The sequence below is a fragment of the Falco naumanni genome, chromosome 11 (genome assembly GCF_017639655.2).
Source record: "Falco naumanni isolate bFalNau1 chromosome 11, bFalNau1.pat, whole genome shotgun sequence".
Lineage (NCBI taxonomy): Eukaryota > Metazoa > Chordata > Aves > Falconiformes > Falconidae > Falco > Falco naumanni.
In genome coordinates, this window is record NC_054064.1 from 7,500,551 (window position 1) to 7,513,725 (window position 13,175).

Here is a 13,175-nt window from a genome sequence, read left to right on the forward strand (position 1 = left end):
GGAACAACAACATGTGGTAAGATAGGATTTCATGTTTTCTGGAGGTGACAGAAGGGCTTCTGACTGTCCACTGATCTCAGTGCCTGGGAGCCACTGCCTGCATGCTGTCATGCAACAGGCAGGTGCACCCTTGGTGGACTCTCATGACAAGACCTCTCTGTTGACCTTAGAACCTCAGAGCAAGAGCCACCAAGATCTCTGGAACAGCAGGTACACATCTGATCATCCTTTCTCTAGAAGAAGTTAGAGTGGAGTGAGTGCAAAGCAAATCAGCTGTCCTTGTTGCTCCAAAGGTGAAATACGTGCGAGGGTCAGATGTGGTTGTCCTTCTCCCATCTTGGTTTTTCAGCGTGGCAGAGACAGGCTCTGAGCCCAGTTTCCACTCCTACCCAGCAGAAGGAAATGTTCTCGTTTTTACCTCCTAATGATGGCGATGACCATTCACCTCTTGTTTTGTATGTGTCCTTACTATGAAAGACCGTTCTTGTGCTCCATGCTAATGTTCTCAACTCTTGGCTTGGAAAGGGTACACTGGCCAACTGGACAGTCATTCGGTTCGCTGAGAGGCTGTCTGTTCTGCAATTAACAGACAAAATGCCCACCATTGTTGTTGGAAATAAGTTTTAATTAAAATCTCTTGGTATTGGCCTTGGCCAGACTGTGGAGTGTATGGGAAGAGGGCAGAAGGCCCAGGTCAGTGTCTTGGGTCACCCTAGGAGAATGTCCACTGAGCTGAGGCTGAACACAAGGAAGGACCTGGTTTATAATTGCATGGGCTTGCTTTCCCCCCCCACCTCCCTCCTCTAGCGACCTGCCCAATGGATGATCGCAAGCTGATAGGGGCGCAGATACTGCCAACCAAAAGTTGGGATAGGTCCACAGGTCATTTGAGTCCTAATGAGGAACCATGAATAGCAGCTCACATCACACAAGTGAAAAACACCTCAGTCTCGTCTCTAATGAGTGTGGCTCTCCAAATGCTTTTGTCTTGGGCTTTGCTTGTCTTTCAGAAGTGCCCAGGGTTGCATCTCCCAGTCTGGCCTCCAAGATGCTATCACCTACCCCATCTTCTCTCTGATGGCCACCGGGAAGGTGCCTCACTCTGCCAGGTGGCCAAGGTGGATCTGCAGCGGCCCTGCGTGTTTATGACAGTGGCATGGGTAAGCAAAGTCCTTGGAGGGAGAGGTACCCCCCTGGGGGGCTGTGGTGGGCCCTGGGTGGAGGTTGTCCTCTGTGTGCTTGCCTGTGATGTGCTGGGCTCTGGACAAATGGGCATATTGTTTTGCCTGTGGTATTCCCCGCCGATGCTGTCACTGCAGGTGCTAACTCTAATGAACGAGTGTCTGGTCCTCCTGATGTCAAAGCACATTAATTAATGCAAAGGTCACATAATAAGTGCCAGGAAACTGGAACCAGGATGGGTTCCCCTATTGTCCGCACGGAGCCGGTCCTGCTTGCTTCAGTGGTAGCCAGCCCTATTTATATTCCCTCTGCTCAGGACAGGGTGATGGGCTTTCTGGTTTGAACGTTAAAGAGCAAGCAGAATTAAGAAATTAAGAAAAAAATGGAGTGGGTGCTAGCCCTACAACTTGTTGCTTGAAGTCCAACATGAGGGTCCTACCAGCCCATGTTACCCCTTGACAAGGCACCAGGGCCCTGCAGCCATGTAGGTGCTCTTCAAAATGTTACTCCGATATGTCTTTTAGTTTTTCTAATGTTGTTAGGATAACTTTTGGGGACCAAAAGCTCCCCCTTGGTTCTATGCACTGAGCCTTGATTCCTGCATCCTTCCTTCAGCACAGCGCAGACTTTGTCCGGAGGTACCCCAGACCCTTGCGCCAGAGGATGGAGCAGGCATCTGGCACAGGGAGCCAGGAAGGGGTTTTACTCTTTCTCTTGGGCTCTGGCCTAGAGAAATCAATTGGCTTTCATACATTCTAAGGAAAAGGAGGGGGAAAAAAATCCTTTCCCGCTGCAATTTAAGGTTTTGTCTCCCGCTTTCAGGTTTAATTTTGTGCTGTCAAGCTGCATGGGAGCACTGAGCAGCTCTGGAGTTTCTCAGCCCATGCTGGCGATGGAGATGTCGTCCAGGTGAACCCAGGCTCTTCAGCTCGGCTACACCTCCACATGGCCAGGGTGGGTGTAGGTGACCAGGGTGCCCCTGCCCAGCACCCATCCTGCGGGCAGGGAGGGAGAGGGAGCAGCTTGGGTGGCTGGGGCTGGGAAATCGGGAGAACCCAGCAGTGAAGCACAGGGGTGGCTCCAGGGACTGGTCCGCAGCGGGCTACGGGGCTGGGTGAAACATCCTGCTGGGGTCAGTTTAGCCCCATGCTGGGCCAGCCACCTGTGCAAACCCAGCTTTTGGGGTGAAATTAGCATTTTGGGGCAGTGGCAGGGGGATCTTTTACTGTTCCCCGAGAAAAAGGCCATTTTTAATGCCCAAGTGTAACAGACAAAGGGGCTGGCTGTGTTTTTCTCTTTCCTTTCAATCCCCTTTCTGCACGGTGACATTTTCTACTTCCAAGCCCCGTTCTGTTCCTTTTTTTTTTTTTTTTTTCCTTTTCCTTCTTTTTCCTCTCCTATTTCCCGCCCCCCCTCCATCCATACACCCCTGGGGGCCGGGCCCCTGCCCCTTTCCGGGGGTCCCCTCTCCTGGCAGGGTGCCGGGGAGGTGCCAAGGCGTGCAGAGGGGCGATGCCAGCGCTTCCTGCTCCCTCCCCGGCAGCACAATGGGGACATTCAGGCGGGCACCGTGTAGCCCTGCACCAACCCAGAGCCAGAGACAGCCCCCCCACCCCCCCCTCCATCCCCGTCCCCCCCGTGTCGCTGTCTCCCAAACAGCAGCGTGAGACAGAAAGCAGCTGACGCCGTGTCCCAGCGCGCTGGCGGAGGCGAACTGGAATCCAGCATCACAAAACAAGCCCTGTGCACGCTCCCCTCCCGACGCAGGCGCGTGCGTGTGTGTGTCCCCCTCCCTCCATCCCCCCAAAATCTCCAAGTCTGCCCAGTAACACCAAACTGGGCTCCCTTTCCCACCCACCCTGGCCAATCCGCGCGCTGCCAACAGGCCAGGGCCTCGGTGGCGGAGATGCGAGGGGCAGGAGCTGGTGGAGTTGCAGGGAACGGCATGTTTTCCTTCTCCCCTTCTTCCTCCCGAGCTGCTTGTTTTTTAATTCAGGGCCAGAGGGGAGGCGTGGGTCGGAGCTTGGAAGCAGCCCCCATTCTTTCCCAGTAACGCAGCCTACCCCCAAAAAAATAAGATGCGATTTCATTGCTGCTCAAGTAAGCCTTGTTATTAATTGCAGGCAGATCAGCAGGTTTTTTAGGGGTGGGACAAAGGAGAAAGGAGCTGGGGGCAGAGCAAGGCAAGCATGGCTTCATCCTCCCTGGGTCCAACCAGATCCTTTCAGGCTTTTCTGCCTGCTTTGAGGTGTGGGGGGGTTTCCCCCCTCCTCTTTGCTTTGCTGTTTTTCCTCATCTCTGGCTGTGCTTGCAGCAGCTGCTGTGCTTGCAGAGCAGGAGGCTGGGCTGCTGTAAATCCAGTGGTCCCGGGGCGCTGGGGGGTTATTGACAGCGGCCGCCGGGTGGGCTCCAGCCCACTGCTCTCCAGGACTCCCCTGGAAGCAGCTGGGGTAGGTGCGGGGATGAAAACACCAATCATGATGGGTTTCAGGGGATTTAACTGAAGGGTGTCAGCTGCCTTGCAGGGGAGCTGCCAGTCCCTGTGCCTCCTCCCTGCGCCAGGGCTTTCCGCAGGTCCCTGGGGCTTAGCAGCCACAGAGCTGATCATTACTGGGTGCAAAATAATAAACACACCTTCGTCTTTTCTGGCATGTCATGAGGCAGCACCTCAGGGTGGGTTTGCTAATGTGTGAGGCATGCTTAGAGCACAGAGGGATCAGGGACATCCAGTGCCCATCCTGGATGTAAGGGATGGGTGTTTGGACCTGTGACCAGCAGGGCAGGCAGTATTTACGTGTCCCATGTTGCCTGCTTTGATGCACGGTTATGCTGAGATACAGCAGTGCCTGGCGAGAGGTGGAGGCCAGCTCACGGCTGCTGTTCCGCAGAGTCAGAGGAGCTCTGCTGCGTCGATGGCACTGAGGCTCTGCTGATTTGCATCCTGCTGAAGCAGATGAGTAGTGGCTTAATGCAACCAAATCCTTGTGGGATCTCAGCATGTGGAGGACTTGAAGTTAGCAACCTTGTTGCAAAGGGTGGAAAGCAGGAGGCCAGGTAACCATGCAGTTACATCTTGCAGGGAAACTGCTGCCAGCAGTACTACCAGCCAGATGGGATTGTCCTGACATCCAAACATTTTACAGCTGCCTCCAGAGGAGTGTCATGTTCCCTGGTCATTTTGGGTGTCACGACAATGTTGGCTGAAGACAGGATGGGACAAACATTTTCCTGGCCCCTGGAACCCCAGCGGTGGCTGCAAGCTGCTGCCCTAGGTTGCAAACAAAAAGCAGGTGGGCTGGCTCCTGCAGGCACTGTGTTGCAGCCGTTGGGCAAACTGCAGGAACAGAGCTTGTGCAGGACTGCAGACATCCCGGGGAATGGCGGGCTGCATTGTGCCAGTCTCTGGGGGGCAGCTGGGAGAGGCTGGGATGGACACCACCACGTCCCTGTGTGTGCTGGTGGTGCTCCACCCCAGGGAGAGGCTGTTGCCCAGGGCTTCTTGCACAAACTGCGTAGGGTGAGGAAAGCTGGGGCCTGGGGACATGGAGAATCTTGGGATGTTGTCCCGTGGCAGCTCTCCTGCAACAGCTGCCAGAGCTGGGCAGGGACCACGCTGCAGCTGCCTGCGGGAAACACCACGAATTACAGCTCCCAGGGGGCGAGGGCATTGCCAGGCAAGTGGGACCAGCTCAGCTGTGCAGGATCTTCCCTCCACAGGGATGGGGCAGGCAGCACTGGTGCAGGATGTGTCAATAAATAGGTGTTATTTCTTAAAAAGACTTCATGGTCTTTTTCTCCTGTGCTCTGCTTCCCTCATCTGCTTCTCAGCATCTGCCCTTCTCATTGACTCCAGTGAATCATATCAGGACACAGAACACCTGGCCTGAAAGCGCGCATCTTGCATGGATAACCAGCACCATCATCGCTTTCTGGCTCTGCACTCCTCCAGCACGAAGCCAGAAGATTCAAAGCCCCAAGCTTTAACCCTTAGAGCCCTTCTGAATTACACCCGTGGATGGGATCCCCGCAAGGTACCAGAAGAGCAGCCAGGCTCTTGCCAGCGAGGATAGATTGGAAAGTGGAGCTGGGAGGGTGGCTAGCAAGGACAGATACAGTCTCCACGTGGACTTGATCAAAGGCAGGACAGGGGTTCATCCAGCAAACTCATTGCTGTCTTCACCCATGGGTGCAGAACCAGGTAGAGGGGAGGTACTGGTTGCCCCTGGGCTGGTTTATGGTACTCACTGGGCAAACTGGTGCTCCTGGGTACCTGCTCACTCAGACTCAGGCTTGATGCAGTAGAATGCAGGCACATTATCCTATATGATATCATGGTATAGGATACGGACACAACCTACAGCTGGCTGTAGAGAACATCAGCCAAAGTAAGAGCTTGAGAGCTGGGTTTCATATCCGATGTTGTAAGAGCTGCAGTGGTAAGAAATGTCTGGTTTTGTCCAAGTCAAAAGAAAAGAGAGAGAGGGTTTTTCATTCCCTCCTTGGCTCAGGGTCAGATTAGGAATACGGATGAAATTAGCGATCACATCAGGGTCCCTTCCTACAGGGCAGCCCCATGTCCATGAGGCAACCAGGGTAGGGAATGGCTGGGCTCAAGCTCACCCAAGAGGCTGGGAAAGGGCTGTCAGGGGGTGGGCAACGGGGGAACACCCAGCTTTGCATCAGGGTTATGGGAGGGAAAACGTGTGCAGGAGGGTGTTAGCTGTGGCATGGCTCTGGGGTTATGGCAGTTCCCCCTGCTGCCGGTGATTTGAGCTGTACCTGCTGCAGGGCAGCAACCTTGCAGCAGGGCATGTTGCACCAGTCCAGAGCATCAAGGGTGGACCTTCTCATTGGTTTTCAAGTCTCAGAAGAGATTTCCCTGGTAGAATGCCTCCGTTTTCTTTGGAACAAAGATAATCTTCCTCTCCTCCCCCACTGCTGAATGCTCTGGCATCACACCAAATAGTAAAGTCAACATGAAATACACCCTCATTTCCTGGGCCTCCCCTTCCCAGCCGTCCTTCAGCAAAGAGGAGTGATATAGCATCTGCTTTTCTAGCTGCAGCCCTCTTCCAGGGCCAGGTCTTTGTGGCTCTTCAGAGGTGGTGCCAAGAGCTTTGAAATCCATTCAAGGCACAAAAATCAGCAGCAAGGAGTGAGCAGCAGCAGCAGCAATGCCTGTGGGGAGTCCTGCCTGCTGCTGGTAGCACCCTGAAGGTTCTCCGGCTTGCTCAGGCTTTTAAGGGACATTGCTGGGGCCACTGCCATCCTGTAGCATCGCACAACCTCCCCGTTCAGTGCACATGGGCAAATGAGCCGCTCACATCTCTTTCCTTCCAAGGCAGGCATAAAGACAGGTCAGAATAAGGATGTGGGCTGTGCCCCATTGGCCTGGCAACTACTGTCCACAGCTATGACGCTGAGTTAATTTATGGGCTAAGCAGGATCAGGAGAAGCTGATCGGCAGAGGGGAATCCCATCAGGGTCTGCCAGACCGTTTGCCTCCAGGAACTGGATGCAAGATGGGATCAAAGGTGCATATGGTAGCCACAGTGCCTTCACTGCACCAGCTTCTCGTCTCCATCCCAGTCCTCTTGCAAAGCAGCACCAGCAGCTCTTCCCACCTCCATCCTCTTGCCTTGCTGCAGTGACCTTCCTGGGATATTGCTCCCTGCTCCTCCTTGGCTACTGGTGTGACGGACCCAGCAGGATGACCCTGGGGCCAGCTCCCATCCATTTGCTGCAGACTGTGGAGGACACGGGGCGATGGACCCACCTTCGACACAGGAGTGTCTGGTTGGGGGGGGATGGGGAAAGAAGGGGTTTTATTAAGTCCTTTGGAAGAAGGATTTAGAGACTGCAGGCCAGGCCTAGTCAGAAGGAAATTATTTAGTGGTAGGCTGGTATTTTTTCCAGCTTCAGTATCTCATACTGCCCATTCCTTTGCACTTCATTAAGCTGCATTTCCAGCCACCCTGTTGAACTCAAAGCCAATACGAGCTATAAACTACTGCTGTCGGCCCCATGCTTCCCGTGCCCTCCTGACTGCCATCTTTTGCCTTGGACACTGCGATAGGAACCAGCCTGGGCAGGGCAGGAGGGACCAGAGAGGGAAATAAGTTTAACAGGAAGGTGAACTCTGGAAATGACATGTTGGACAGGACTCGGGTGGGGCCTCTGGTAGTGGGGCAGGATATATCTCAGAGCTCAGATACCATGTCGAGGTGTCAGAGTTGGAAGAGGTGAGAAGGTTGGTGTGTGGATGTGCTTGCAAACATATCTATTGCCTCTCCAGGACTGCCTTACATTCAGCATTCATGGTACAGCCTCTCTTCCAGCAGCATTTCCAGGATCTGGCACTTGTTTCCAGGATTTCAAAGACGACTGGCAAATGGCATGCAGTTTCTCCCCAGCCCTTGCACGGTTCTGCCTGGGGTGAGCTTTTCCTCTGCTCTGCCCACTGCTCCCTGCTGCTCCCATCCCTCCTGCTTGTTTTCTGCATCCTGCAGAGCCAGCTGGGCAATGTGCTCTACTATTTTCTTCCAAATGAAGTTTCCTACAGTAGTCAAAAAGGAAAACTGTGCTTTGTGTTGCAACTGAGAAATGTCCATGCCCTACAGTTCTACCCTGTGCGCTCCTCTTCCCTAGAAGTGTGTGGTTACTTACACAGGTCAGTCTGGCAAAGACCCCCGAGTCCCCCTGGTCCCCATTCATTCCCAGTTGTGCCCAAACCCCTTACCAATGGGCAATGCCTGGGCGAGTCTGGGGAGCATCCTGCAACATGGGGCCACACTGACAACCTCCAGGTCGGTCTTCTGCAGACACTGGAGAAGCAGAGGACATTTACCCTCCCTGTGATTCCTCACCAACATCAGTTCCAAACGGATGGTCCTGTGATCCCCACCATAATGAGAGCCCAGCTCTGGTCCCAGTCTCCTTCACGGATCTCCACTCTCAGACCCACCAAAGCAAGACTCAAAGCACCCAAATAGTCCATGCAGTTCAGAGCATGGCCGTTCAAGCAGTGGTGCTTAGAACTGGACCTGCCTGTGCTTGCACACTAAGACAGCCTGGATGCTCAATCTCTGTAGGACAGACAGCTTACAGGAGCTGTGCAGTGTAATTCCTCATCAAGTTTGAGTCTCTGATGCAAAAATCATGGCACGGCAATAGTGGCCATGGCCTGTTCCTGTCTGGTGACACTGCCGAGGGTGGGCAGTAAGGTGCAGATAGCTGAGTTACAAAGGAAGGAGGAAGCCATGGGCAGAAGAGGCATCTCCTACACCCTGAATCATGTTAGTGTTATGGGGCTGTGGGGTCTTAGGGTCTGTCATTCTTTCCTAGATGAAGGCTGACCTCGCCTCACACGCTGTTGAAGCCTTAGCATCAGCTAATCCAGCAGAAAGGGGCAAGCAGGGATACTGAGAGGGAGATAAGTGACAGAGGGACAATTCCAACCTGGAAAAAGCCTTTCCTGGAGGTTTCTCTGCTACTTCACTCTGCCTGTGGCTACAAGCCTCCTGTTCCATGCAGAAAAAGGAGGAGGCTTTGAAACATCCGTTTGCAACCCCTTTGTCCCCCTCCTGGTGTCACCTGATCACTGGCGTAGGAATCTGTGTTTAGGTGGGTAATACAAAGGGAAGAAACAGCTGCCCGATGTAAAACCCATGGGATGGGTGGATCGTGCCAAGCAGGCAGCAGCAGAGCGTTTTGGGCAGCTCCCAGGCAGCTAACGAGCCTTTGGCTGGTAATGTGGCACGGCATGGTGGCTACAGAGAGAGGTTGGCCTCCAACAACCGCCAGAGACAGACCGTGCTCCTAACAGGTATGGAGCAACCTCTGCACTGCACCCTCGGAGCTGACTCCGTGTCCAAAGGATGCATAGCAAATTCCTCCTGAACCTCTCGAGGAACTGGACTGTTGGATGGCCACATGCCATCTTCACCGCTGCAGACCTGTTCATCCTCGGTGTGCTTTCACATCACTGAAGAGGTGGCTGGCATTTCTCCTCGCCCACCGCGTACCCAGCACCGGGCAGAGACTCCTCCTGGGGTCCCTGTGTCTCACTATCTGTGCTCAGATGATCTGTTGCATTGTAGTCATTACATTTAACTGGATTAGATGACTGTTACTGCAGTTACTGTTACTGTTTTGCAGTGGGTGTATTTATAGGGTGCACTGGTCATATTTATAGGGCTGCAGAATCAAGTTACAACTTTCAGGGCTGCAGCCCTGGGCCCTGTATGCCAAAGTAACCCTGGATAAAGCGGAGCATCACCCGTCAGTACTGGCGCTTCCAGGGGGTCTTGGTGGCTTCTTGCTGCAGGGCAGCATTTGGCACTGCAAATAGAATCCCTACCTCCCTGCACCTCAAATCATGTTTGATCGCAGTATAGCAAAATAGAAATCTGATTTGGGGGAATGGGGCCAGGGAGAAGATCTTAAATCCTTCTGCCTGAAGAGGGGGCAGTTCACGCAGCCATCAGTTCCTGCAAGCCTAGGAGCTGGAAAAAGAAATCTTTAAACTGCCTTATAACATCTTGATTGTCTTTGGGGGTGGAGGCCTGTGGGTTCAGTGAGTGGGGGATGCCATTTGTCACAGCCTGGTCTGCTGTCCCCGCTAGATACCTGCAACACTGGGCTTCCCACTTACCCAGCAAGGCGGGCGCTCCGCACTTTTGACGATGCTGGGGCACTTTGGTGCACGTATCCCAAGGAAAGCCACATTCAAGAGCTAATACAAACTTTGTCACACGACACAGGCTTGTACAAGCAAGTGCAAAAGCCCCCCATGCACACCCCAGCCCCACTGCAAGCACAGCACCCTGCCCCAGCGCCCCAAGGGTACCCTGCCAGCGTCCCCAAAGCCACCTTCCCCACGGCAGGCTCTGCCCATCGAGGTCCCCCAGCAGCTCGGAGGCAGGGGTGATGTGGCGCTGTGGAAAGCTGCCAGCTGTTCAGCTGCCATTATTATGGCAGCAGTAAACACCTTCCCACAGCTGGCCAAAGTCCAGCAGCAGCGGCAGCCCCACGGCTGTGACACAGCCCATGTCCCAGGGCCACCCTGCTGATGCTGGGTGCCAGCGTCCCTGCCCCTGGAGGGAGCGAGGCAACCTCTCCGCTCACCCTGATCCAGCTGCGGAGTGTTTGTGCAGACCTGGAGAATAATCCCTCTGGGATGGCTGATTCAGCCACGGCGAGCAGCACCAGGCATGGACCAGCACCCAGCTAGATGCTGACCTCCGCTTTGCACAGGTCTCGCTTGTCAAGCATCTTCTTTGTGTCCATCTTCTTTGAGTCTGGAGGATGTCTCTGAGGGTGCGCACACGGAGCTCCTTGCTAGTTGGCCTTAAGGATGACAAACATTGAAAAGTAGTAAGAAACTGAGCCCCTTCACCCGGCTCTCTTTAACTGCAGGCAGTCTCGGCTGTGCGACTGTACTGCACGTTCAGATGAGCTAAAATTAACTACGCTTCCATGCAAAGGCTGTGGCAGAGCTGTTCTTGAAGCAACGTGGCATTATGAACTGCTGCTGCTGATTCTTGGGTGTTAGTACACGGCCAGAGCTGTATCTGTGCTGGGCAGCCCTTGTCCCAAAGATGAACGTTTTCAAAAGAAACTCTCCTGGGGACAAGGGGAGGGCAAAGCGAGTCACCTGAAGGCTCAGGCTGTGCAATGGCCAGAGCAAAGACCCTGGTCCCACAAGCATGGGGAGCTTCTCTCCAACCCCTTGGGCTTTTGCCTGCTTACCTCCTTGCAACACTGCTCCTGTGTCCAGCCCCTGCACCATGGCACCAGCCTGACCTGCTGCTTGCTGCTGGAGAGGAGAAAAACTCATGAGCCCATCAGCAGCCATCTCATCCCAGTATCCCAATGAATGAACAGGAGGATTGAAACAGCAGAGCTGTGGCAGCTCCCTGAGTGCTGGGGAGGGATGTGGTCTGGCAGAGCCAAAAGCTGACTCTGGGGTGATGCTGGGGACTTTGCTGTGGGCAATGCAAAGGAGAAAAACCAGCTCTTTCCTCGGTGTCTGGCTGCTTGTGGATGGCAGTCAGAAGAGCAAAGGCACCTCCATTGCTTGGAGACCCTCCAGCAAGCAGGGTGCATGGCAGGGACCTGCCCGCCCTGCAAGGCCATGACTGACCCTCCAGCATGGGACAGCTCTTTGGAAGTAATGAGGAACTCCAGCACATGCACTAAAAATAAGGAAACAGCAGACAGAAAAATAAATCACTTTGCAGAGGCCCTCGCCTGGGAGGCTGAGCCAGGAGGCTCCCGTGCGCCTGGGCTGACTGAGCCCTGATTTGTGGTCTGACCTCAGCCACACTCATTGAACTCCTCCGGCTCCGGCTTGCCTGGCTGGAAAACCGAGTAGAATAAAAAGCAGGATGTCAAGGCTGAGCTTAGCTTTTCCTTCTGCCGATAAATCACCGGGGGATGAGGAAATTGGCTGTTTGTTTGCAAACAGCTTGCTCTCGGCCTGCCAAGTCTGCCTGAGCAGGTTGCATGGCTGAGGTGGGCGGGCGGGCAAACTCCCTGTGCCTGGTGGGAAGGTGATGGAGAATGAGCCCAACGAGCTGGTCCGCAGCAGCGGGCTGGTACCTGGGGAGAGGGAGCAGGGCATAAACCAGTGATGTGCAAAGCTAAAAGTGGAGGGACCCTCTGCCTTCTGCTGATGCAACATTTGCACCATGTCCTTGGCACCTGGGTCGCACAAACACTCTCTGCCACAGCTACCAGGGAAACTACATAAATCACCTAAAAAGAAAAAACACAAGTTTTTTTTCTTCAAACATTTTCCAACCACTGGTACAAGAAGTGTTGGTTTTTTCCTTTCCATGCAAGAAATCCTTTATGCTCTCGCACGTTGTGCCATCCTAGTCTGTGTTTTGAGGGAATGGGGTTGGTGTCCGACAGCCTTGCCAATGCTCCCAGGCTCTTTGGGGTATAGTGCGCTGTGTAAATGCAAATACAGCTTGCTTTCCCTTCTCCAGCTGGTGGGAAGTCGGGAAGGGTGATATGTTTTAGCTGGTGAAGTAAATCAGCCAGAGAAGAGGGCTGCTCTCGTGGATATTCAGATCATAGCAAATGTCAGTAAGTGTTTTCCATGGTAAAGAGTTTATCTAGAGGCACCTTTGCCGTTTGGCACCTGCTGGGCTTGATTTGGGGTATCTCAGTTATTAAATGCTTAACAGAGAAAGCTCGAGGGACAGAGCAGTAACTGCACCCGTGTCATCCCCATTTTTCCTGTAGCTCCCAGCAGCAGGAGTGGAGTTTTACTGTAGCTTCTGTTCCCATCTATTCTGGAACTGAAGCCATAAAAACAAATGGAGGATGATTACACCACACACTTACACTGAGGAATGGTGCGGATGCGTGAAGCAGAAGAAAAACTTGCTCATTTAGTGTTTTTCTGACTGCCTGCCAGAGCTGCATCTGCTTTTCAGCCGACGCAGTGCAAAACTGCTAGCTGGCTATTAGATGAGAAGAATTTGAGTAATTTTTGTCACGTGAAGGAAGAGGGAGCAGAGACCCACCCTGACAGCTTTTCTGAGCTACAAACTGATGCTCATGTCCATTGACTGCTATGTAAAAGATACCCATGCACAAATTTTTGAGGGAAGTGCTTTCCGTAACTTTCATCATTCGAGAAGTTAATCAGCAAACCGAGCAAGCAGCAAGGCAGGCAGCTGCTGTCAGGAGGTGACCTCTTGTCCTTGATCTCATGCTTCTTCAGTGAACCTCTGCAAACTGGCCACTTTGGGTTTTTATGGACAAAACTTCCAAGGACCAAGCAGTCTATTGCCAAGTGTTCAGAAAGGCAGGAAAACACGAAGCTGTATAAAAAACCCCGCACTGTTTAACCCCTGCTCCAAGGCTTTGTATTGTGGTTTCCCAGCGAGTTCTTCACCATTGAAAGTGAAGCTCAAAAGGACTTTGGGGCTGTGCACAAGACACCCTGAAAAGCCTTTTAGAGGCCTTCAATCCTGTAC

The 13,175-nt window shown here is 53.4% G+C and overlaps 1 long non-coding RNA gene across 2 annotated transcripts in view; it reads left to right on the forward strand.

Moving 5' to 3' along the window:
- Positions 1–12,705, forward strand: part of LOC121095731 — a 36,534-nt gene extending 23,829 nt beyond the window's left edge. For both annotated transcript variants that reach the window (XR_005830190.1, XR_005830191.1), the window contains 4 exons: positions 1,011–1,160; positions 2,005–2,136; positions 5,011–5,213; positions 7,478–12,705. This is a non-coding gene — a long non-coding RNA (uncharacterized LOC121095731). The remainder of the gene's footprint in view (positions 1–1,010; positions 1,161–2,004; positions 2,137–5,010; positions 5,214–7,477) is intronic.
- Positions 12,706–13,175: the final 470 nt, after the last annotated feature.